The sequence below is a fragment of the Equus przewalskii genome, chromosome 3, assembly GCF_037783145.1.
Source record: "Equus przewalskii isolate Varuska chromosome 3, EquPr2, whole genome shotgun sequence".
NCBI lineage: Eukaryota > Metazoa > Chordata > Mammalia > Perissodactyla > Equidae > Equus > Equus przewalskii.
Window position 1 is genome coordinate 60,698,068 of NC_091833.1, and position 25,504 is coordinate 60,723,571.

At 40.1% G+C, this 25,504-nt stretch overlaps 1 long non-coding RNA gene across 1 annotated transcript in view; it reads right to left on the reverse strand.

Moving 5' to 3' along the window:
* Window positions 1-4,617: 4,617 nt before the first annotated feature.
* The window catches only part of LOC139082301 (uncharacterized), a 46,669-nt gene continuing 25,782 nt past the window's right edge, over window positions 4,618-25,504 (reverse strand). Inside the window, exons 4-6 of the long non-coding RNA XR_011538166.1 lie at window positions 8,738-8,773; window positions 5,740-5,784; window positions 4,618-4,996 (exon numbers count right to left, since the gene is read on the reverse strand). This is a non-coding gene — a long non-coding RNA (uncharacterized lncRNA). The remainder of the gene's footprint in view (window positions 4,997-5,739; window positions 5,785-8,737; window positions 8,774-25,504) is intronic.

The following is a 25,504-nucleotide window of genomic DNA, read 5'->3' on the forward strand; positions in this document are numbered from 1 at the left end:
GTGACAGTGGCTCACAAAATTCTGGTGTGGGTAGGCATCATATGAGAATTTGTATAAAAATGCAGATTTTCAGGCCTAGATATTCTGAGTCAGCAGGTCTTGGGTAATTTTCTTTAAAATACTTCAGCATTGACTGTGTGATATGAACACGTGTGTCTGTGTTAGTTTTAAAATCTACGCCTGTGTTGTATTTAGTTGTCTTAATCAGTAATATACACAAATATATAAGGTGGTTAGGTAGGATTTAATCAAAAGGCCACAACTCAGAGGCATTCAATTATATTCATCTCCAATTAACACGAGAAATTTTGATATTAGAATATTAGAGCTGAACATTAGTAGTTTTCATTGTGTGTGGATTTTCTAGAAATATGGTGGAGACCCACACCACCCTGGCCTACTCAGGGGATAATTACATAGTAGGCGCAGCAGTCTGCACCCTCAGACATGGCACCCAAAGCTTGCTTCCTTGATGGCCTGTTTTGACTGTTAATTTGGAGAGTTCTTGGTCTCCTGACTAACTAGATAGTTACTAAATCCTGCTGCTAGAATGTTGCTTCCTTTGCCTCCAGTGACGTGTGCATGGGAAGTTCTGTTGGAGCACCTACAGGGATTGATAGCTGGAACTCCACTGGGTTTTTCCAAACTGGTGGCATGACTATTGCATGTTCGTGAACTAATGCTGGCACGTGTGCCAGGATTCAGTCTGAGACTTGCTTTCAGAGGAGTTGTGGAGAGGAAACCTATCACATTCACCTATAGCTAATTGCTGGAAGTGTCTGTTGTTGACCAGACATCCCGTGAAAATGGCCCCTAACCAAGTTGGGTTAGGTCAGGATCTGAATTATTGGAAGCACCTCAGCTGATTCTGGTTTGAGACACACTGAATTAACTTATATCTTCTTCTCTGTTTAAAAGGAGGATCAGTGAGTATCTGGCAGTGGGACGTGGGAGTGTTTCCAGCACAAGATGAGTGGCCAGATCTTCCTTTAAAAAAAAGGTCATTTATAATATTGAGATTTAATCAATTTTAAAAAGAGATTTAATAAAAAGTATTTGTTCTTGTTAATAAAAAGGAATAAAGCTTTGTGATCCTCAGCATCTGCCTAAAGCCCCATAGCCTGATAAAGTTTTCTGTGAGTACTTCCGACTGAACCACTGCAAGGAGCCCCATCCATGACCCTATGATCGTTGCAAAGTCATGGTAATTTCACAAGCAAACATAACTAGGTGAGTCATATGCTTTTTTTTTTGAAAAAATTTCTTCCTTCTCTTAAAGTAGTGTCAGGAAGCTAGGTATATCTAGTGGAAAGTAACGGGTTTCATTAAAATACTATGCTTATAATTCTATTATTATTGTTTGTGTCTGAAATTGTGTTAAGTATGACACTTCGAAGATAGTCTAGAAAAAAAATCTTGGCCTAACATTGTTTTTGCAAAATTTCTCATGATGCAAAAGCATTGGAATGTTTTTTGAAATAAATCTTATAGGAATAGATAAACATCAATTCCTGAAATATTTAAGCTTATTGCTTCATACTTAAGCAATTAATGAGGTCAAAATAATGTGCCTTACATGTGATGGGAACTAAATAAACGTCTGTTAGCAAACTTTTTCATTGATATAGAGCAACTGAAGGAAATAGTAAATGTGGCAAAAATTTGAATAGGTACACAGCAATGGTATTACGAAACTCATGTGTGACGCTTCTGAACATAAAGGAGCAGAGAAGCTTCTGAATCTTAAGAAATTAAGGACAGTGAAGAGATTTTAGTGTAGAAGACAAAATCATTAGGGAAAAAAACCCTTCAGCCTTCAGGGGAAAAATAACAGTTGCCGAGGAGGTCACTTTCTGCTTGAGAATTTGTATTGAAGAGAGAATTGGAATCGTTAAATTGAGAGTGAGGATTTAAAAGAATTTTCAAGTGATGCCCTTTGTTTTTCAGAAGATAGCAATAGGCTCCATCAAATCCATCAAGACCACTTGCATCTCGGCTTCATTCAGTAGCAAATGAGGTCATGTCTATCTGAGACAGTGCAAAATTTTATGGTGGGTACCAAGTCATCAAAAGAGGATAAATTCTATTGTGCACAGTTTTAGTAGATGTAATGATAATATATTTGAGTAATTTGGGTATCACAATCCAACGTGGAATCTAGTTGTCATGACTGATGACCCAAACACCACCTTGACTTCTCCAATACTACAGATGTATTGTTTTATTACTGCTTCTTCTACGTGGCTTTCTTTAACAATATTTACTGTTCCTAGAACAAGTGCGCATTGAGGAAGATCTCCTTTTTTTCAGGAATTAGTAAAGGCTGCTAATTTGATATAACAGACTACCCTCCTGGGTTTGTTGCTGTCTTAACAATGATTATACATCTGATGTTAAATTACTCGGCTTAGCTTGTCTGATGAATCAAAGCATGCTGGTTATTTGGTGACATGAAAATCAAACAGCAGTTTGATGGAAATTTTCATTTCTTAATCAGTTGCTTGGGTTTTTCCCTTCTAAAATTGTGAGTTATATTAAAGAACTTCCTGTTTCGTCTGTCGTGGTTCCCCAGAGACTACAGCATTAAGAACAAGAATAGTTTAACAATGAAAAGAGACCAGGAAATGAGGGGGCCCTGTGGGGATAGTCTGTCAAGTAAATGGCCGAAATGCTGGTTAGCTTTCTTGGTTTATAGGAAACAAAATATACTGCTTCATAACACTGTTCTATAGAATATTTCTTTTTTTAACCAGTCGTGACTTTAATGATGAGAATACTATTCATTTTAAGTTTTTTTCTCTTTCAAATTATTTGTTTGTATCATTGCATGTTACATTTAATAGAAACTAGATTTGTGTTTTTTAAAATGGTGTTTATAGAAACTGTGTAAATTCCCCACTCTGCCATGGCAGCCTCATTCTTCAGATAGTCCCTGCTGCCTTCACGGCTGTTGTGGACCCAGAGCAGCTGGAATGGCTCATGCTTGTTATTGGCAGACCCTGAGCTAGACCTTGCTTTTGTCAGTCTCAATACAATAATTTCTTCTTTTTTTTAAAAAACTTTTATTTTCAGATTGTTGTATGTTGACATGCAGGTATAAGAAATAATAGAGATCCCTTGTACCCTTTACCTGGTTTCTCCCACTGGGAAAGATGTTTGCAAGTGGAACATCTTGCAAAACTATAGCACGATGTCACAGCCAGGATGTTGGCATTGAGCCCATCAAGATGTGGATTATTTGTATCCCCACAAGAATCCCTCATGCTGCTCTTTTATAACCACACCCACTTTCTTCCCACCAACCCACTCCTTAACCATTGGTAGCCACTCTAATCTGTTCCCCATTTCTACAATCTTGTTATTTCAAGAATGTTATGTAAATGGAAGTATACAGTATGTAACCTTTGGGGACTGGCTTTTTTTCACTCAGCGTAATGCTCTGGGGGTTCTCTAGACCGTTGCGTGTGTCAGTGAGTTTCTTTTCTTGCTCGGTCGTAGGGGTGTGCCACATCAATGCTTTTTTGCACGGACTATTTCTGTTCCAGTCTTGGGAACATTTCCACTTTCAACGTTAAGGGACGTAATTATGAAGGAATAGTTGGATTTCAACAACGCTCTCTTTATGTTTGGAGAGACTTAGGAGAGGTAGGCATAAAGACAGCAAAGATCCGGGCAGTAGGAAGGGGATTTTGGTGGTGCTCCAGCTTCCTGTGTTTGGTGGTGAGAGTGGGGCCTTTAGGGAGGGCCTCCAGACTCCAGAGAATGTTTCCCGAGGGGTGTGACTGGAAGAGGGGTCTACTAAACACCACGTCCACCTGAGGGAGTGCCTCAGGAGACCAGCATCTCAGCTATGAAACAGGGGGAAACAATTACGGATCTCATGTCCATGTCACAAAAGGGATTTGCAGGTGCCGCTTGTCATTACTGACAGCGGAGTGTGGCCAGAAGACATGACCTAGCACCTGTCCACTCTCTAAATGTGCTTGGGGTTTTAATGACCTGAAATCGCTGAGATTTGGCTCCTGCATTAAACCCTAAAGATGGATTCATTAGAAAGGCAAAATGCTTGTAGGTGAAGAATGTGTTTTAATTCTTGAATTAAATCTTAAACAACAGCAGGCTACACGGCATTTGTCATGTGGATGTTTGTAGGTACACTTAGTGTTAAGAAAAACTTCCAGAATTTTGGAACTGTCAATTAGGAGATGAGAGGTCACAAAGCCCTACCCCTCCCCCCTCAGTGTAATTGTGTGCTCTGACCATTTGAAGATGACTTGAAGAGACGTAGCGGGAGGAAGCAGAAATGGCCTAGAGAATATTGGAATTAAATATGGGGTGGGGGGGCACAGTTCTTTGAAGAACTACTAGATAAAAAGATTAAGACTGCAATATGATATGCCTCACAAAGTGTGATAGACAATCTTTAAGAAATGTTCCTTAACGTAAAGCAAGCTACATATGTAGCGTGAACCCTAGAACCCTTGGGAATGAGAGGATGAGGATGTGGAGGGTAGGGGAGAGGGGCTTGTGCAGGAGCATTAGGGCCTCTTAAGGCTTGGTTGATAGATCTCAGGCACTAGAAGGAACTAGAAGGAAGAAAGTACTGATTCATTTAGATTTTTTTTCATATTAGTTTTAATTTGAAGTTGCCTGTCTGAGAATCAGTAATGTAATGTCTTTGTAACGTTGCTAGATTTTCCTGCTAGTGCTGTGAAATCCTTAGTGAAGCTGAAGGGGTAATCAGACTGGTATTAAAAATGAACAGTTTGGAGAGTCCTTTCTGTAACTTCTGAGGTTAGAAATAATTTATAGTTCTCAAGAAAGCTGGGCTGCTGGTGTCTCCCCCTGCTCTGATTTCAGCTACCTGTCCCTATGGTGCAGGCTGGCTTTGAATTTTGCCCACAAGCACTTAGATGTGATTTTTATGTCGTTTGTTCACACCTCTGGTGTCCCTCACTCCAAGAGGCCTGTTCTTGTAAAGGCAACTCCAGTCTTTCTGAAATACAAAGTCACAACATAAGAAGTCATCAAAACATTTGGACTGCTAGTCAACTGGGGCAGCCGGTGAAGTTTCAGGTGAGATTATAACAAGTTCCCTGGCACTTCCCACACTGTATGCTAAGTGTGAAGGTGTGATCCGACCCCCCTCTGGAGGTCCTACTCAAATCATTCTATCCTCCACTCCCCTGTCAGTCCAGTGGGTCACTTCAGGGCTCCTCAGCTGGCTACTGTGGAATTGCTGCTGAATAGTCACACAATTCCTGTCTTCAGGCCTCAGATTTAACAACAAAGCTCATGGTTTGTTAATGCGCCCTAGACAAATCAGCGTCCCCAGAGGTGCACTCTGTGGCAGGTAGGATGGTAAATCTGCCAGGCGAAGGAGAGGGGGGAGATGAGAGTGGAGTGGAATGAATGACTTCTCTGAGGCTGCCTCCAGCACCACCTCCTGGCATTGCAGGTGCAGAAAGGAATTAGTGCTAGTTTCCCAAAGAGACGGGAACTTGCCCAGTCTCCCAGGTAGGGATGGGAGCCCATGGCTAAAGGTGGTTTTGAATTGATGGATGCTATCTGCTTGAAAGAACAACCCACCCCTTCTGGCACTGACTTTTCACTTTTCCTTGTTCTCACTGTCTTTTTATAGGGAAGAGGGGAATAAAAGAAGCAGCACAGAATAGACATTAAGAGCATAACTCCAATAAACCAGACTGCTTGGGTTTGAAACCAGGTTTTGCCACTTACCTTGGGCAAATCACTTAAACATTCAATGCTCTAGTTTTCTTTAATCTGGAAAGTAGAGATAACAATTCATATTTCACTGAGTTTTTATAAAGAATAAATAATTTTATAAATATATTCCAATGATCTATAATAACTCCAAACTTAGTGTGTTAAAACAACAACAATCATTGCACTATCATTGCTCATTGTTGTAGTAGTTGATTTGGTTCAGCTGGGCCATTCTTATTTGGGGTCTGTTATGCAGCTGCAGTTAGGTGGTGGCTGGGGCTGGAGTCATCTTGACCACAGCTGGGGCTGTTGGTTGGAATACCTCCATCTGGACTCTCCATGTTGTTGGGGCTTCCTCATAGTGTGGAGACTGGGTTCCAAGAGCAAGTGTTCCAACAGAACTATATGGCAGGTGTATCACCTTTTATGAATTAGCCTCAGAAGTCACATGGCGTCACTTCTTCTATATGCTACTGGGTGAAGGACTTGTAAAGGGACACTGTGGTTCAGTGGGAAAGGTCGCAGATCCTACCACTCAATAGGAGGAGTGCCAACATCACTCTGTAAGAAGAGCATATGGGACAGGGTAGGTTGCGGTAGCTGTCTTTGGAAAAGCCAATGTGCCACAGAATGGAGAGGACTTAGAAAGTATCTGTTTCGTGGTAAATGCTCAGCAAGTGTTGCTGATCAATTATTGGATTCCAAGGCTACTGACCTCCAAATGGGACACCTAACCATTTCTTACCCCAGCCTCATTTCTGAGGAAATTTACTCTTAGCTCTGTGGTTTTAAAGATGCTACTAAGACACATCCCTGTGCTTAAGGCTGTGTGAGAAGGAACTCCTGGGTCTGAAGCTGTTGCATCCTTTGGTGGTGAACCTTGAGGTCAAGGACAAGGAAGAAATTCAAACCAGCCTGGAAAATATGCCTGGGTCATAGCATGGTCACAGTAATACTGGAAACCAAGTACATTTCCCTCCATCACAGTTCACCCATGTACTCTCCAAGTGACCCAGCATAATTAATCTCCAGCAGGAGCTGACTAGAGTCCCACCCTCATGTTCACTGAGGCTCAAAAGCTTTGGATAAAATTGAGTAAAATGTTCCTTGGCACGGGGCAGGGTCCCTCTGAAGTTGAATGCCCCTGAGGCCAATCACCTCATGGACATCCTGGGAAGTGCTTGTTTGACTTTGGCGTGACCCTCATTTGAACCTGAATCTCAAAGGCAAATGGATTAGATAGCTTAGTCATGAGAACATCAATCCAAATCCAGAGGTTTAGGGCTTTTGTTGCAAGCAAATGAAACATAGGAAAAGGCTTCTTGTGTGCCATCTGCTTCTTTATAGACCTTATAGCATCAACAGCAGACCTTGGGCCCCGGGCAGTGCTGACTTTCGCCAGATGTGTCTGGAGTTTCCATGACTTTCTTTACCTTTTCCTAGCATAATATCTCCCAACTTAAAAACAAAAGTAAACATTAGCCTTGTTCCTCTTTTTACAGAGTAAGGAATTTATTAGACTCTGAAACAGAAAAACAAAACAATTGAAAACTTCAGAGCGGGCCCCAAAAATATTTAAATGTGAAAATCTCTCAAGGGAGGCTTGTGCTGCCTCTAGATATCTTTCAGCTATGTGTAAATTTACCTAGGGTTTTGTCACTTATGTGTAGCTCTTCTAAAGATCTTAATGGAGATTTGGGGATTAGAGTAAGCCTCCTGTTAAATTTTATGGTAACTCAGTAGTTCCTAGTTAAGTCCTTGTGGATGGATTGCATTGGGTTTGTATTGATAAATAGGGAGAGAGTAAAAGCAAACAGCCCAGACCCCTAGATCAGTCAGAATATCTCATGGCTTGCTCCATCTGCTAACAGCATCGAAAGGAATTGTTTGAAGAACTGCCTTTCTGCAGACTGGCTGAGGAAGAATGAGAGAATCAGAGGAGGTCATGAGTGGGCGAATGATTCAAATTAATTCAAGCTCATAGAGCATGAACAACAAAAGGGGCCACCAAAGGATGAGGGGGAGAAAAGGAATGGAATTAAAAAAATAATAAGGAGTCTTATTGTACGAGATGGCATTGCTGTCTGAAGACTGATAACATCTTGTTATTGTCCTAGGCTGAAGTTGGCTGAAATTTCAGGCTGAAATTCTTATCCCAAACCAAAACAAAGATTAATTATGTAATATTTTCATAGCATCTGTCTCTTGGTTTGGATTCACCCAAGAGCAACACTGAGGTAAGGACTTGGGGGCAAGCAGTTTGTTTGAGAGCCAGTGAGCACAAGTGAGGGAGTAAGGGAAAATCAGTAAAGAGTGTGTTACTCAGTTGCGGGCGTCTAGACCTCAACCCTGATGTGGACCTTTGAGGAACCATGTATAGTATATCTCAGAATTGTTTCACCTAGGGATAGGGAATCTGGAGTATTTAGTCTCTGGTGCCAGTCCGTATTGGTCATGGTTTGCCCTTGAGGATGTCAAATTTCCATTTCTTTCTTCCCTTTGTCCGTCCATCCTTCCTTCCTTCCTTCCCTCTTTCTTTCCTTCCTTCCTTCTCTCTTTCCTTCCTTCCTACTTTCCTTCCTTCCTTCCTTGCTTCCCTCCTTCTTTTCTTCCTTCCTTTCCATCTATCCTTCCTTCCTTTCCTTCCATCCATCCACTCTAGGCTCGCGTGTTAATTGACTAGTCTCTAGTGATAAACCATGCCAACATGAACTTTGATCAAATGTATCTAAATGGTAGATAGATAGGTAGAAAGATACGTGCATGCATATATAGATAAATGTCAATGGAACTGTATTTGGAAAAGTACAGATAGGCTGTCCATACTTTATCTTATGAAACAGTATTATCTATCAGAAAGAAGGGGAGAAGATATTCCACCCCTCTTTCACTGTCTTATCCCTGGACAAAAGTTCCAGAGTTTGTTCAAAAAGATAACTGGCTATTTATTCCCTTACTTCACGGATTTTGCTTTTGAAAGAGCCAACGCACTATGCCTCCCCAAACTCACCCTGCTCTTTCTGGATCCATTCAGAGCCTGAAACTCCTAGAAAAGAACAAGGCAGGATGCATTAGGAGACTGAGACAGTGCATCGTATCCTGAGAGATTTGGTCCCCTGGAATAAGACTAGGGAACTAGGAGAAGAGACCAGGCAGCATTATATCCTCGGTATTGGAATTCAACATACTCTGGTAATTCAGAGCATCAGGCAACAGGGTGAGAAGGTAATTTTAATTCAGTCCAGTAAGGCTGCACATGATGAAGGCCTGCTCAGCACAGGAAATGAAGGAGGGGACTTTGATTATCACTTTGCTTCCCAGGAGTGGATCTAAGAGTCAGCACACAGGAGGACAGGGATTCTGGCAAACACTGACGACTCCTCATTTCATGATGAATACAGAAACAAAAACAAGAACAACAATACAGAGCCTATGGAAAGGTGAGAGAAGGGAAATATTCTGAAGTCTCAGAGAAGGTATATGGCTCCAAGAATGGCTACAGTATATAACTAAGAGTATTCAAGGATATTTGAGGATAAAAAACTAGAAGAAGTTTGCTTTTTTCCTTTTGAGGAAGATTAGCCCTGAGCTAACATCTGATGCCCATCCTCCTGTTTTTGCTGAGGAAGACTGGCCTGAGCTAACATCCACGCCCATCTTCCTCTACTTTGTATGTGGGACGCCTACCACAGCGTGGCTTGACAAGCAGTGCCTAGGTCTTCACTTGGGATCCGAACCTGTGAACCCCAGGCTGCTGAAGGAGAACTTGTGAAATTAACTGTTGTGCCACTGGGCTGGCCCCTAGAAGAAATTTTTAAAAGAATATTGAGAAATTCTCAATATAATTAAAAAAGACTCAGACTCTGATATAGAAATAAAAATTCCTAAGGAGAGAACATACAGGTAGGAAGAAAATGCATGTATGGTGAAAATAATATAAGCCCCTCTTTACAAAAGGAAAATATCAAATTGGAAATACGTACCCTTTTTTAAAAAGACAGTCAGTTTTAAGGAAAACTAAAAGGCAAATCTTTTGAACTTAAAATTACCAAGTTTATTTAGATGCTCTGCTGCAAATTCCTTGCCCTGTTTTTAAGGACACTGAGTTTATGAATTAGTAAATTAAAGGGAGCCTTTGTTAGCTGACCAATTTGCGAGACGTAACGTTCTCTACTACTTAACTTTGATTATCTTCTCTTCTTCATCACAGGTGAACAAGTCCTCTATTGTGTCTTCCCGTCACTCAAAGTAAAGCAAAAAGGATGCCCTTGTCAAAGTTATTTTATTAGAGAGCTTGAGTTTATGAGTCTGAAATTTAAACATTATTGTTTTTACAAATGTTCAAGTTGGTGAAACAAGTTTTAGATAGTGGTGAAAAGATGTGGAACTTGGCTAGTGTAGGAGATAGTAACAGTTCATTCACGATGACTATGTAATTCATTTCATATGTAAGAAACTTATATTGAACTTAGTGGATTTTCTCCCTTTCTCCTTTTCTGCTTCTGTCTGGGTTTTTGTTCCCCAATATAGAGATACAGTGTAATTTCTCGAATTTGAGACAACAGATCACTCTTGTCTTTACTCTACCATGGTTTAAAAATAAAAGTGCTTCCGGAAATGCCTAAACCAAAAGTATAATGATCAGACACTGGAAGTTAACAAAGAAACTAAGAATACAACAATAGGAAACAGAATCTCTGCTACAGAAACCTGTTTCAAACGTGAGACCTTTTCTGAGGCTCATGGGGAAAAAAGGTAAATTAAAAAAAAATTATGAAAGTGAATATTATTGACATGGAAATAGAGAATCAGTGATTTATTTTCAGAATCATAGGTGAATCATAGGTGTTCCTTGGGGACAGAAACAAAAACAACTACGACAACAATCATGATCAAAGAAAAATGATTTGGAATTTGAAATAGAGGGAAGGATGCAGAATGATTGGGCTCCCCACATTCAGGCTAAATCAATTCTAAAAACCCAACATAGGCACACATCTAATGGGGGCGTGCTGGGGAAAGCTCATACCAGCTTGCGAGAGCCGATTTTTAAATTTTCAGAATTCTGTGAGCTGGTCATTAAACACAGCCATTATTATACATGACAAGTTGTAAACATATAATTAAGTAAATTACATTAAAAACAAAGATCATAACTCAAAACTTATCACTCCCTAATTATTTTACTATTATCTGTGAGCTTGAAGTTGTTTATATCTATTGTATCTCTATGGAGGAAATACTGTATAACCATCTCTTCCCATCTGCCTGCATCTCTTCCCAGCCCTGGGCTCAGTGATGTCACAGAGGTAATTAACAATCAGCCAACGTGGGAATATTTACACCCTTGAAGTCAACAAATGCTACAAATCGGGGGTTGGTTTATTGTTTTGTTGATTGTCTAGACTGCAGAAAGTAGATGGAGAAAACGTTAATAATGGAGAGTAAATTTGAAAGTGTGCTGTGTATTTAGTCATTATATTGTGAATAGCACAAAAAGTAGAAGAAACATTCTTCCAGTGTTGAAAAATCATAAAAGAATTCACTCAGGTCATTGACAGATGAGTGAAGTTCTGACTTAAATCTTTGTGATTTCACTTTCTTCTTACTTGTTAATGTAAAAGAAACTATCAAACAATGTTTATGTTGGAACCACACTCGATCCTTGATTTCAACCATAGGACACCTATTTAACAAGAGTTCGGTAAAGATAAAGGAAATTATTCAGTGAACATCAATTAGCCACATAGGATTTAGAATAAAGAGAATTACATATTTTTTTGTTATTTGTAATTTGTATGCTACACATCCTATTTATCAGTAAAATTTATAATAAACATACATAGGTATATATATATATTTTTTTTGAGAGCTGGTTTTTAGACATTTACTAGTATCTAACTGCCACATTCTCTTGGTTTTCATGGATTATAAGAACAAGGGAAAAGTAATCCTCAAGCAACAAGGGAGGCAAAACATGATACTAACAAAGGAAACAAAGATGACACCTTTCTTAGATGATTTTCTTTGAAGACACCAAAAGCTAAGAGACAATGAAGGCAGCTACAGGATTTTGGGAGAAAATATTGTGATCCAAGAAGAAACATCCAATCAGGGTGCTTTTTGTATGTGTAGGCCACAGAATGACATTCTGTGATACCCAGGGTCCCCGAAACTATTTCACCATGTTTCCTTCTTGAAAAACTTACTTGACTACATCTTCTAACTGGCCAAGAAAAATCAAAACGAGGAAGTCAAAAATGGGAAAACTTCTAAGAGGAGGCGCTGAAACAAGATAACTATGAAGAATCAATAATTGCTGTGAATTTGGTTACAAGACAAATGCAACTAGAATATTTGAAGAATTCTTGAATTAGAGGATATAATCAAAATAACTTAATTAAAAAGAAGGGAATAGAATAATGATCATAATTTGTTAGTGGTTGTACTGATTTCCTGGCTCGAGATGAGTAAGACATAGAGAGAACCAGGCTTTAGAAACTCTGTAGTTATTTCTTGAATGTTTTAAAAAAGAATTTGTTTTAACTATTCCTTCAGTTTTCTAAGACATATCAATTTTTCTTATCTTGTTCTGCTTGCCATTTCTTACACTTTCGTTAAATGACTTCATTCCCTTCAATGTAGAACCATATTATGGCTCCTATTCTCTTCCATTTCCAAATATATCTATTTTTTTTTGTTCACCTTGTAGATCATTCAGTACCCTGTTCAGTTATTCCTTTTTAAAAATTTTATTGACTTTATTTTTTTAAAGCAAGTTTTAGGTTCACGGCAACATTGAGCAGAGGGTACAGAGATTTCCTAAATATCCCCTGCCCCACACATGCATAGCCTCCCCCATTATCAACATCACCACCAGATGGGTATGTTTACTACAATCGATGAACCTACATGGACACATCGTGATCACCTAAAGTCCGTAGTTTACATTACAGTTCACTCTTGGTATTATGCACTGTGTGGGTTTGGACAAAGGAAAATGACATGTATCCATCATTATGTTATCATACAGAGTAGTTTCACTGCCCTAAAAATCCTCTGTGCTTTGCCTATTCATCTCCACTCTCCCAGCCCCCCGCAACTACTGATCTTTTTACTGTCTGAATAGTTTTGCCTTTTCTGGAATGTCATATAGTTGGAATCATACAGTATGTAGCCTTTTCAGACTGGCTTCTTTCACTTAGTAATACGCATTTAAGATTCTTCTATGTCTTTTCATGGCTTGATGGCTCTTTTTTTTCGCACTGAATAATGTTCCATTGTCTGGATGTACCACGGTTTATTTATGCATTCACCTACCAAAGGAAATCTTGGTTGCTTCCAAGTTTTGGCAATTATGAATAAAGCTGCTGTAAACATGTGTGTGCAGGTTTTTGTGTGGACATAAGTTTTCAACTCCTTTAAGTAAATACCAAGGAGTATGACTGCTAGATTGTATGGTAAAAGTATGTTTAGTTTTGTTAAGAAATTGTCTTCCAAAGTGGCTGCATGCCATTTTGCATTCCCACCAGTAATGAATGAGAGTTCCTGTTGCCCAACATCCTTAGTATCATTTGTTGTTGTTAGTGTTCCAGATTTTGGCCATTGTAATAGGTGTGCAGTGGTATTTTACTGTTGTTTTAGTTTGCATTTCCCTGATGACATATGATACGGGACATCTTTTCATGTGCTTCTTTGCCGTCTGTATATCTTCTTTGGTAAGGTGTCTGTTAAGGTTTTTGGTTATTGGGTTGTTTGTGTGCTTATTGTTGAGTTTTAAGAGTTCTTTGTACAGTTATATCTATTTTTTTTCTATTCTTCCTTCTTCATCATGTTATCTGTAAGGCCTATTTCCCAAATTTCACTTTTCCTCAATGCCTAAAACCCTGGTAACATCTAATGGGCTCACCACCTCCCAGGTATAATTGGAAGATCTCTTCTCTATAAAGTGTCAGGCAGCATGTTATTCAGGTAAAGGAGATGGTGCAGAGGACCAAATATCACAATGAACTTTGCTAATATCCTTCATTCTGCCAATCAGTGACTATCGACGCAGGAAGAGATCCTAGACCGTAGGTGTCATGCTCTTGCTGTAGAGATGAGAAGATGGAGAGAAAGAATCTTCAAGGGGATCTATTGGTTAATCACAGTTCAAAAGCCAGGACCTAATGCTCCAGACTCTCATTTTACTGGTTAAAAGTTGTGCTTTGGTTTTTTCTTGTAAGTGAGGACTATAATGATGAAGCATGGGTAGACAAGAGGAGGGAGATAGTAAAGGCTAGAAGAGGCCTTCTGATGAGCCCTCTGAGAGCTATGATCTAACCAGTGGCTAAATTATGTCATGTGTACCTCTCCACTTTGTTCATTATCCCTCCACGAAACCCACAGTGCTCTGGCCTGTGTTTTACTATCAGAGCTCCCCTTTCACATAAGTGACTTTCTTAGTATGTGGTGTTTTTACATCCCTTGTAAGGGGCCCCTTGTTTCTCCTGACAATTTCTGTCACTCATTGCTCAGTCTGAGCTGCCTTATGTTCCTCTTAACGAGCTTATCTCCAGAGGGCATTAGCTAGATAAATCTTTGAATGTATGCCACATGCTTTCTTTATTTCTTTTTCTTATTTTGCTTTTTCAGGGTTTATTTTAATCCAGGATTATTACAGGCTCTTCAGATTTAACATCCAATGCTTCTTAGCTTGGGTCTGAATTTTTTTTAACATCTTATCCATTTTTAAACGTACAGTTCAGTAGTGTTAAGTATATTCACATTGTTGTGCAACACATCTCCAGAACGTTTTCATTTTGCAAAACTGAAACTCTGTACCCATGAAACAACAACTTCCCATTCCCCCAAAGGTTTGACCTTACCTTACAGGTTAATGACACTTAACAAGACAGTTCTCTGGACTGTGATCAAAGAAGGAAACAGCTCCCAATTCCTAGGACCTAGTTTTTACGTGAAGATGAGGATGTTAGGATGGTTTTCTTAAAACTAGGGGGAAAAAACTCATCAAAAGAAACTTTCATCTCTTTAAGTGTAATAGTCGTTATGTATCTGTATATAAATACAAGTTGAATGATCCTTGGTCCCTGAATCATCAATATTTTAAATACAAAACAACCATAGCCATGAGTGATATGTGGCACACAGCACCCAGACCTTTGCTGTGGCAATTCTTAAATACATTTGTAGTTACAACACCCACTCCTCTTGGTGTTCTAACTTGATGCAGTTTCTATCTATGAGGCAGCCCTAAATCTTTGCATTCCCAGAGGAAGCCTGCCATCTGTTCATCAAACTTGGAGTTGTTGGAGGGAGCAGCTGCGGTTTCTATCTGAATCTGAATGTGTGTGTGTTAGTCATTAAGAAAAAAATTTGTGCTCATTTGTGTTTTGAGTCATAAGTATGCCATCAGTAGGTCCCAAGAAAACTGTCAATGCCATTCCCAAGGGAGCGAGATCTGGATTCTGTTCCCAGCAATACAGCCCTGGTATATTTGGGCAACTCACATGAAATCTCTCTGCTTTGTCTCCATCTAAAAGTGGAAAATGTTTTTTAAAAACTTATTTTTTTCTCTGGTTGAGAATATAGAGGCAGCTCTTTGGTCTCCTACCTTTTCGTTTCAGAGAGCAGCTTACGTTCAGCTCTGGGAGCAAAGTTCTACTTGAAGAGAGAGTCCAAGCAGCAGTCGTGGCTGAGGGTTGGGAAAGGCCCCTTGGAGAGCAATTGGTCCAGTGCTCTTCAATCTTCAGATTTGCATATGATCTTGCCGATTTTTGCATTATCTTTATATCACCTATTATTTGCTTGATATTTATTTAAATAGAGTTCAGATTGACTCACTTTTAACACTTACTTTATGCTACGTAATAATATTTGTAAATTATAGTTTAGATGTGCCAAATATATTAATCTTACATTATAAACTTAAAAATATAGAATTTATAAATATGTGTTTCTCCCCCAATCACATCAAAATAAACACAATTCTTAAAATAAAAAATAATACCCCGCGTGCCACCTAAAATCAGTGGTTCACCTATCGTACTCTGGGAAACATTGATCTAAGCCAGCTCCGCCAATTTGTACCTTGTTCCTCTATCGCCTGAGCCCCATAGCCTGGCCCCCTGGTCCCTCAGCCTGCTGCCCTTGGCCCGGGACCAAGCAGCCCCAGGGAAATGGCAAAAATAGGGGTGGAAGGAGCTCGGGCTTTCCCTGCCTGGGATTTCACACGCTCACCCTCCCTAGCACGATTGTGTTTTCTCTGTCAGACAAACGCCTCCCCAACCCCAAGAGCATTCAGTGACCTCTAGCAGGGTCAGGAGCCAGGATCTGTGGGAAAAGGGAGGTAAAGAGACGCTGCACAGCCATGTGGGATCAGCTTGGGTGAGTTCCTGATCTGACCATCGTGGAAACCAATTAGATAAATAATAACTTATTGGGGACATTATAAGGGTTTTTCTAGCCCAAGGGTCAGCATTCTTTTCCTATAAAGGACCACATAGTTAATAATTCAGGCTTAATGGGCCATATGGTCTCTGTCACAGCTATTCAGCTCTGCTGTTCTTGTCACAAAAACAGCCAGAGATAATATGTGAATAAATGAGCATGACTGTGTTCCAGTAAAGTTTTTTTTTTGGTATAGAATGTACAAAATAGAATCTACTGTCTTTACAAAAAAAAGGTTCATTTTGTGTATGGGTGTGTGTGGTCTTTCTCTTAATGAGTTTCTTAGTGTCAGCATTTAATTAAAGTTCTATATAGGACTACTCTGACCCCAAATCCTCTTCATGATTTACCAATTAGTCATTCTATATTTTTTAATTATTATTTAAAATAAATTTTATTCAATTTAAACTTTAAAAAACCCAACCGAGCTTCAGAAATTGTGTCTTCATAAAGTCCCTCAGCTAATTGGGATTCAGGGTTTCTGACTTCCAGTTCAGTTTCCTAAGACATAGAAAGATAAATGGGCAAAGCATTCTGAGTGATAAATTGACCTGGAATTTGGTTAGCGGAGTTTGGGGAGATGAGGTAGCTTGGAGTTAAAGCTTGGGAAAATTGTGGGGGAACTTGGATGTCAGTTGTAGGACTAGAAACTTCTTTCTGGGCTACAAGGTCTTAACCCTGGGATCCAAGGAACCTCTAAAATTGTAGGTAATGTTCAGTGGATTTATGCACATGGGTTTTGGGATGGGGCAAGAAAAGTCTTCCATAAAAAGCTAACAACCACCGCTCTTGGTAAAGGGAGCTATTTTGATTTTCAAGTAGGGGAATGAATAAATGTTTTAGAAAGATCACTCTGCTGCGGTATGGGGAAAGGAATGGAACAAAGATAGCCTGAAAGAAAGACAGAAGGAGGTGACTGGGCCGTCCCAGGAAAGGGAGCCTAAACAGGGCTTAGAGAGTCGTTCTTTTAGTGTGGACTTAGATAACAGTGAACCAGAGAGAATGCACATTGGTTTTCCTCATTTATTTTCTGAGGATCCCCCATGGAAACAAACTGTTGAGTGAGGAAGCTACATAATGTAAATATTATTCAAACAACTCCTGATGTTTGTGTGTGGTTGCGGGATGGAGTCGGTCGGGCAAAGGAGGGAGAGGAAAAGCGGTAAAAGGAGGGGCCTCTGCACCATCGGAAAGTTGCTTCTTTCGCAACTAACTGGGGCACATGGGGAGGGATTCTTTCTGTTACTTTTGCTTGAGGGTTAACAATTTTAAAGCAGCTGTTGGCACTTACCTCTCTAGAAGTACTGTAGTGCCCTGTGGGTGAGAAACGTATTTAATTAACAAGGCAGCCCTGTGAGTCAGGCACTATGCTGGGGACTTTTGCAGGTTAGGTCACTTGGTAAGCACAGCTGAAGAGAATGGCTCTTATTGAACACTGAGCAATGCAGAATGAGGATTTTTCCATTCATTTATCAAATGTTTATTGAGCATATGTTATGTTCATGGCACTGATGGGCACTAGGGCCACAGAGAAGGAGAAGTCATAATCCTTGTCCTTAAGAAGCTCACAATCTATTAAGATTAGCATACATTTATCTACATACACATATGGAAACATTCCACAGCAAGTTAAATTAAGAAATAAAAATAATCGTACACGTGATGATTAATTACATGTCATCTTGTGGTAGCTTTTCTAAGGAGGAGTGCCAGTGCTTTTTCCCCCCCAGGCATCATTACCCTAATTTTTTAAGGCAGTTTTATTGAAAACCTGAAAAAATAGACTGTACGAGGGATGACAGAAAAGGGTGAGCACAGAAGGAGAGAGTCATTTGGGGACTTACTGATTAATGACAGAGCCTTCACTTTGAATAAATAGCTTTGCATCTAGCTCAGATTGCTACCGATGGAAAGTCACCACAATTATTATTTAATACTTTGGAGGTGACATCTGTGTTCAAGAGACTGCTTCATAAATAACAGGCCCCCATAAATAATGAAGACCTGGCCTGCTCCAGAAAATTGCAACTGAAAGTCATAAGTGGCTCTGAGTAAAAGAAAATGAATGATGGAATGTTCAGGAAAGCCATTTGTGGGTGGGCTGGCTGGACTTGGGAAGTGCTGATGGAGCAGACAGTAAGCCACAATGGGCAACAGAAAGCTAAGATTGAGACTGGGGAAACTAAGGCAAAAATATAAGCCAGGAGAACAGGAATAGATTTTCTCCTCATATATAAGACATCAAATATCCCAATGAGGCTTTTTGACTTCCCAGCAATACCTTTGATAACTCTTTCATGGGTGTCATTTGCAGCTGATGTTCTTTGTTACCAACCTCATGACTACAGAAACCAGACTTTTTAATGAGAGTAACATGAATAACATCAAGCTCAACCTGTTGATGGCATGTGCATCAGTTAGCTATTGCTACAAAACAAACCAGCCCCAAACTCAGGCTACAAAAACAATCATTTAACATTATGGCTCTTCTGTCTACAGATCAGCTCTGGGTTGAGTGCTCTAGGCTAGGCTTGGCTGGGGTGGCTCTGCTTCATGTGTCTCTCCTCCTCTTGGGACCAGTGAGCTGGCCTGGACATGTACTTCTCACAATGCCAGTGGAGGTCTAACAAGGCAAGCGGAAAATATGCAAGGCCTCTGAGGGCCTTGGCACGCCATTACTTCCCCCTCCTTCTGTTGGCCACAACAAGTCATGTGACCAAACCCGAAGTGAAGGGCTAGGGAAATATACTTCATCTGCATAATGGGAGGAGCTGCAAAGTTACATGCGAAGGGTGTAGATACAGGGATAGTGAAGAATTAGTGAGTATTAATGCAACCACCCTCATTACGCTAAGATGAGAGAGACCTGGCTACAAATTTCAGCTATACTGTTTACTAATTAAATGTCTTAGAGAGACTGCTTAATCTTTCTAAATCTTCATTTACTCATCTCTGAAGCTGAAATAATAAAATGTTCAAATCTTGTTTGTTAAACCTCTGGGACTTAAACTAAATTGATTATATCTTTTTCTTTTTCCTATTCTGTGCATATGGCCATATCTTTGCTATGAAATTCTTGTAGTGATGCCCATATACGTTCTTTTATGCTCCTTGGGACTGTCTCTATCACCTTTCAAAGATATGTTACTGACAAAAAGGAAAGGAAAAGAGAAGAAGGTGGAATGTTCCTCCAGTGATGTAGTGTCTAACGACACGAACCTGAGTAGGTGAGAACATTCTCTCTTGGTCTTTGGAATGACTATCAACACTGTGTTAGTTTTCTTTCTGGCTCCTGCTCCTGCCAGGAAATCTGAAGGATTTACTTTACCTGAATAACTACTGCTCTCCCGATATAACCCCAATTATTAACATCAGAACACTATCTGATATCAGCATGACAACAATCTAAGCCCTGCTTCCTTGCCCAGCTCACTGTGAGGTTGCCAAGGGAATATGTAACTTCTGCAGAGGATCATTTTATGAGAGTATCCTAGGAAGGCAGTAAAATGCAGTGATTAGGAACATAAGTTAGGTATCTGAATGTGCCACATCCTTTATTTCAATTAATCTCCAAAATAGCTCTGTAAGATACATACCTGTTTTACAGATGTAGACTTCAAGGTTTAGAGGGGTTGGGTAAGTTGCTCAAGGTCGTATAACGAGTAAGTTGAGAAGCTGGTCTCAAGTACAGATCTAATTCTAAAGTCTGTATTATTAACCACCCTTTTCTTTTTTTAAAGGGCAACAGTATTATAATTGAGTTTCATATATGATTTGAGGTTTAAAATGAAATAAACCACAGATACAATCTTTGATGTCTAAAAGAAAAATAAAACAACAAAGATATTTAAAATAATGGAAGATATTATTTTATGTTCTATGAAATGTATGCAAATATTGTCATATGTCTCCAACATATTATCGATGATACATATTTTACATAATAATTCAACTCTATAATATATTTGACCTGTGATAAACAGACTAACTACGATGAGTGTCGTGTAAACATTCAAGTAACAATAATTTTGCTTGCCTTTGAAAAAATTGTCAGGCCTGTTTAGAAATGATTTGAACGGCCCAGTTCTCTTCAAAGCAGGCGAAATCCTCATACTTTCCCTTTTTCTTTGTAAGTTTCCCTGTAGCAAGTGGAGGCCTTCTAAATTATTCGATTGACCTTAGGTTGTATGCCAAATTGAAATCATTCTTTTCCAAAATAGCCATTGCAGCATCTAAAGATTTGAAAGCCTGGCTAAAGGTTTTATTGATGAGAGTCAAGTGGAAGAAATATTCCTCTAAAGTAATTCTCTCTCCCTTTTTTTTGGTCTTTTATTCTTTGCTTTCCAACATCTCTCTTTTAGTTCCTCTCCGGCACCAATTACTCAATCAAAGATGTGACAAAGTTAAACTTGGGGGTCTGGGTGTGGAAGTTACTGGAAGGCAGATTTTATAGCTATGAGCTTTCTCTCAGATCAACTGGCAGGCAGCCCCTTGGGTCTTACCCTCCTTTGCTTTCCTGAGCAAATGCCCACGTGACCTGTGCTGCCTACAACACAACCAGGGGATGAGCAGGCAGAGTTAGTGAAACGCCAACATTTATAGGATAGCAGAGATTGGAGAAATAGTAGTATTCAGAATGTGCCAAACGTGGGGTGAGTTAGTTAACACAATTGAGAACCAGGTAAGTTTCCTAAAAGCAAATGGGGAACACATCGTTTTCTTCTTGGATTTCCTGACACCACGGTCCTATTTGTCCTCGCTCTCTCAGACCACCACTCCTCAGTGTCTTTTTCAGGCTCTCTCTCGACTCTGCCTCAAAAGGTAGATCTTAGCATTCAGTCCTGGGCTTTCTTTTCAGTTCACTTTACATTTATTTTGTTAGGAAATCTTATCCCCTAACAAGGTTTTACATATAATTTATTTTCCAACAATTTTGTTTTCTATCTCTAGCTTGGATCTTTCTTCTAAACTTTAGATCTGTATAAACTGCCAAGTTGATCGCCCCACCCGGGTGTCTCACAGGCATCTCAGACTCAATATGTTTGAAACCTGTTTACCCCTTTTAATCGGCCCCCTTTAGTCTGTGCTGTCTTAATAAGTACCAACTCCATCTACCTGGTTGCGTGTGCCAGAAATCCAGGAGTCATTCTTTTTATTTTCTCTTTTAAAACAGTAATTTAAAGTTTATTCCAGCTACAGTACAGTTTTCTCTGGCATGCTTCAGAGCCCATTACCAAGACATTCTGTTGTACTTGTCTCTCTGATTTACGGATCTGTGTAATTTCTGGCACTAAGGCATCATCTGAGTTTGGACCAGACAGCAGTGATAAAATGGGTGGAATAACTTTAGAAATAGCAAAAGCAAGAGATTACTGTGATTCTAAGACAAATGCTCTCATTATTATTTAATGTTGGGTGATAAATTAGAATCATTAGCATTTAAATTTTTAAATATTATTTAAAATTTAATATTATGTTAGTATTTGGATGATAAATTCTTGTTGTAAAAGCAGTTGTCAAAAATATGCATTGATAAGGACTGTCATTAGGGCCTGTAACTGTGGCATGGCAATCTGTCACAGGCCAAATAGTAAAGTTCCTCATTAGTGGTTTTAATGCCATGGTCTGTGCTGTTTTCTTTGGTTTTCCACTCTCTCAGCATGGATGTTTGGCCAAACTCCAGGGCAGTGGGGAGAGGATGTCCTTTTGCCTCAGGCCATCCTGCTGAACACAAGTGCTGAATGGATGGCAGGTTGGAGGGGGGGATGGGTTGAGAGGTGGAACAGGGCTGAGCGCAATGACAGTGAAGTGAAAACTTTTGTACACTGGGGGTCATCTTCATCATCTGCTTCTCTTAGCCCACTCTCCGCATCCAACCCACCACTCGGCCTGACAAAGTAAACTCAAACCCACCAGTCTTCTCCACCCCACCAGCCACTGTTATCTCTCCTTGGACCATATCTCTTTCATTCTTGCCCACCTTGAATCCGTTCCTTACACTGCAGCCAAAGTGAGCATTTTACAAACATAAATCAAACTATCTTTTCCCTGCTTAAAACCCTTGATGGTTTCCCACTGAACTTGTGATACAATCCAAAATTCTTTGTTTTTTTTCTCCGAGGAAGATTCACCCTGAGCTAATATCCACTGCCAATCTTCCTCTTTTTGCTTGAGGAAGATTCGCCCTGAGCTAAAATCTGTGCCCGTCTTCCTCTATTTTGTATGTGGGTTGTCACCACAGCTTGGCTGCTGACCAGTGTTGTAGGTCTGCAGCCAGGAACTGAACCCACAGGCTGAACTTAACCACGAGACCACAGGGCTGGTGCCCCCAAATTCTTAATGTGTCCTACAAAGCCCTGCATACTTTGCGCCCCCAGACTTCTTTACTAGTGCTCTCCCTTTCCCTCTTTACACTCCAGCCATGTTTTTGTCACCACACTCAGGCTTTCCCACCTCCTGGGGAGGGCACCCTATTCCCTCTGCCAGGATGCTCTTTTCCTGGTCTCTGCAGAGCTAATTAACTCCTCCTCCAGGTCTAGGCTTAAAGGTCACTTCCTCAGAGGGTCGATTCCTAAACTTATTGATCTAAATTGCCATCCTCTTTTATATTCTGACATAATACTTTTTTGTATAATGCTTATCAAAATTTGTAATTTCGCAATTGTTTATGTAATAACTGCCTCCCCTACCAGCCAGTGGCTCCACGGACAGGAGCAGTATCCACTTTGTTATCATTAATACATGGCTATGGGGCCGGCCCCGTGGCCGAGTGGTTAAGTTCAAGTGCTCCGCTGCAGGCGGCCCAGTGTTTCGTTGGTTTGAATCCTGGTCGCAGACATGGCACTACTCATCCAGACCACGCTGAGGCAGCATCCCACATGCCACAACTAGAAGGACCCACAACTAAGAATATACAACTATGTACTGGGGGGCTTTGGGGAGAAAAAGGAAAAAAATAAAATCTTAAAAAAAAAAATACATGGCTAGCATATGGTGGGTTGGCAATAAATATTTGTTGCAATAAAGGTAAAACAATTTTTATCATAAATTAAAATATTTATTTTTTTCTGGACGATCTGACTTTTAGGAGGACCAAATTATTTTTTGAAGAATTTATCACATAAGTCCTCAGATAAAAGACATTATTAAGTAGTACAACAGACAATGTATTCAATTAAGATTTATAAGAGATATGAAAATATTCATTAAATTGATATTACAAATTTAATACAGGCTGGTTTTTAATTCATAAAAAGAAATACTTGTATAACGGCATCTTGAACAGGTAGGACTCTTGGAATATATTCAAAAAGCATATTTATTTTTTATTTCCCACTATCCGTTTAAAATATATTCAATGGAGGAAGTGTTTCTCTGCCCTGGCTTACTTTTACACAATAACAATAAAAAATGATGGCACTATTGTGACCACAGCCCTCTGGGACCAGTCCAAACTGACCCCATCTTATCACCAGAGTAAATGAGTTGTTTTTCAGGAACTAAGGGTTGACCCCTTGTCCAGTTCAGGCCAGCTGAGAACACCAACCCATCAACTGGGCCACACAAGTGCCTGATAAGTGACCCTTTGACCTCAAGAATCCAAAACCTCCACCTTCAGATCATGTTAACACCACCATTTTGTGAACACGCATCTTACGAAGAGCCGTGAAGCTTGACTACGCTTGCGCAGATCATCAGTTACCTCCCTTCCTCTTGCCTCCAATCATCGATCTCCACACTCCAGACCACCCTGTCCCTTTATCCCATAAATTGTGCCCCAAGCCCTGGACCAGGGAGACAAATCTGAGAGCTTTGGCCTCCTGTCTTCTTGCTGGTCGATCTCGCAATAGAGCCTTTTATTTTCCCTCAAAAGCTGATGTTGTCATAATTGGCCTTTTTAATGCACATTGGGCGGAGAACCCCCACTTGCGCGGTAACACAATCACAACCAGAGCTTCAGTTCAGAAAATAAGACATCCACTCCCAAGTAAGGATCCCAACTCTGACCCTGATTGAAAGTTAAATTGTTTCTGCCCCTCTGGGTGGCAGTTTTCCTCAGGCAGGAAGGCAGGGAAGGGGAGGTGGCTGCCTTCTCTCTTTTTTCCCAAATTGGGCTTTCATCCCTCCTTTTTTATCTTGCTAATCGTGGTTTTCCACCCTTACCTGGATTGCCCTCACTTGGGGATGGGTGACAGAGGGAGGAGAAATGAGAGGTCCAGAAAAGTTCTTCCTGGATGGATATTATTGTTACATGGCTGTGTGTTCTTTGTGCTTGGTAGGTGTTACTAATCTCTCTCTCTCTCTTTCCCTCTGGAGGCCCCTTCTGAGAAATGTTGAATGCACGTCCTTTGAAGTGGGTAATGCCTACAAATACAGGGAGGGGGGGAGAGAGGAAGAGGAAGAGGGAAATGGGGTAGGAGAAAGAGAGAGAGAGAGAGGGACAGTAATTTTAAGAAATTGGCTCATATGTGATTGGGGGCACTGGCAAGTACAAAATCTTCAGAAAAGGCTAGTAGGATGGAAATTCAGGGAAGAACTGATGTCGCAGTCTTGAGTCTAAAATCTGCAGGCTGGAAACTCAGACTATGTCACAGTCTTGAGGAGAAGTCCTTGTTCTTTGGAAAACCTCAGTCTTTGATCTTCAGGCCTTGAACTGATTGGATGAGGCTCACCCACATTTTGGAGAGTAATCTGCTTCTACTGACTTAAATGTTAATAACATCTAAAAAATACCTTCATGGCAGCATCTAGACTAGTGCCTGATGAAATAACTAGGCACCATAGCCTGGCCAACCTGACACATACAATTAACCATAACAGACTATTTCTGCTAAGTTTCATTGCCTCCCCAGCACACTCTCTTGGGCAAGGTTTAAAAGGGCTTCAGCCTGGCTTTCTCTAAAGTGCCATATCAAATCTAAAAAACATGATCATCTATCCTTTTCTCAGCAAATTTTATTTTTTGCCATTTTAGTAGTTTGCTTTCTTTTTTCCCCCCAGCTTTATTGAATAGACAGACAAAATCGTAAAATATTTAAAGCATGAATCATGATGATCTGATATCCATACACACTGGGGAAGGATTCTCCTCATCTAATCCATTAACACATCCATGACCTCACATATTCACGCCTCCTTTATTTTGGTTAGAATACTTAAGCCCCACTTTCCCAGCAAACCTTAATTATATAATACAGTGTTGTCAACTATAGTGAACATGTTATGCATTAGATCCTCAGACCTTATCTATCTTATAGCTGAAAGTTTGTACCCTTTTACCAACCTCTCCCTATTTCACCCACCCCCCAGCCCCGGCAACCACTTTTCT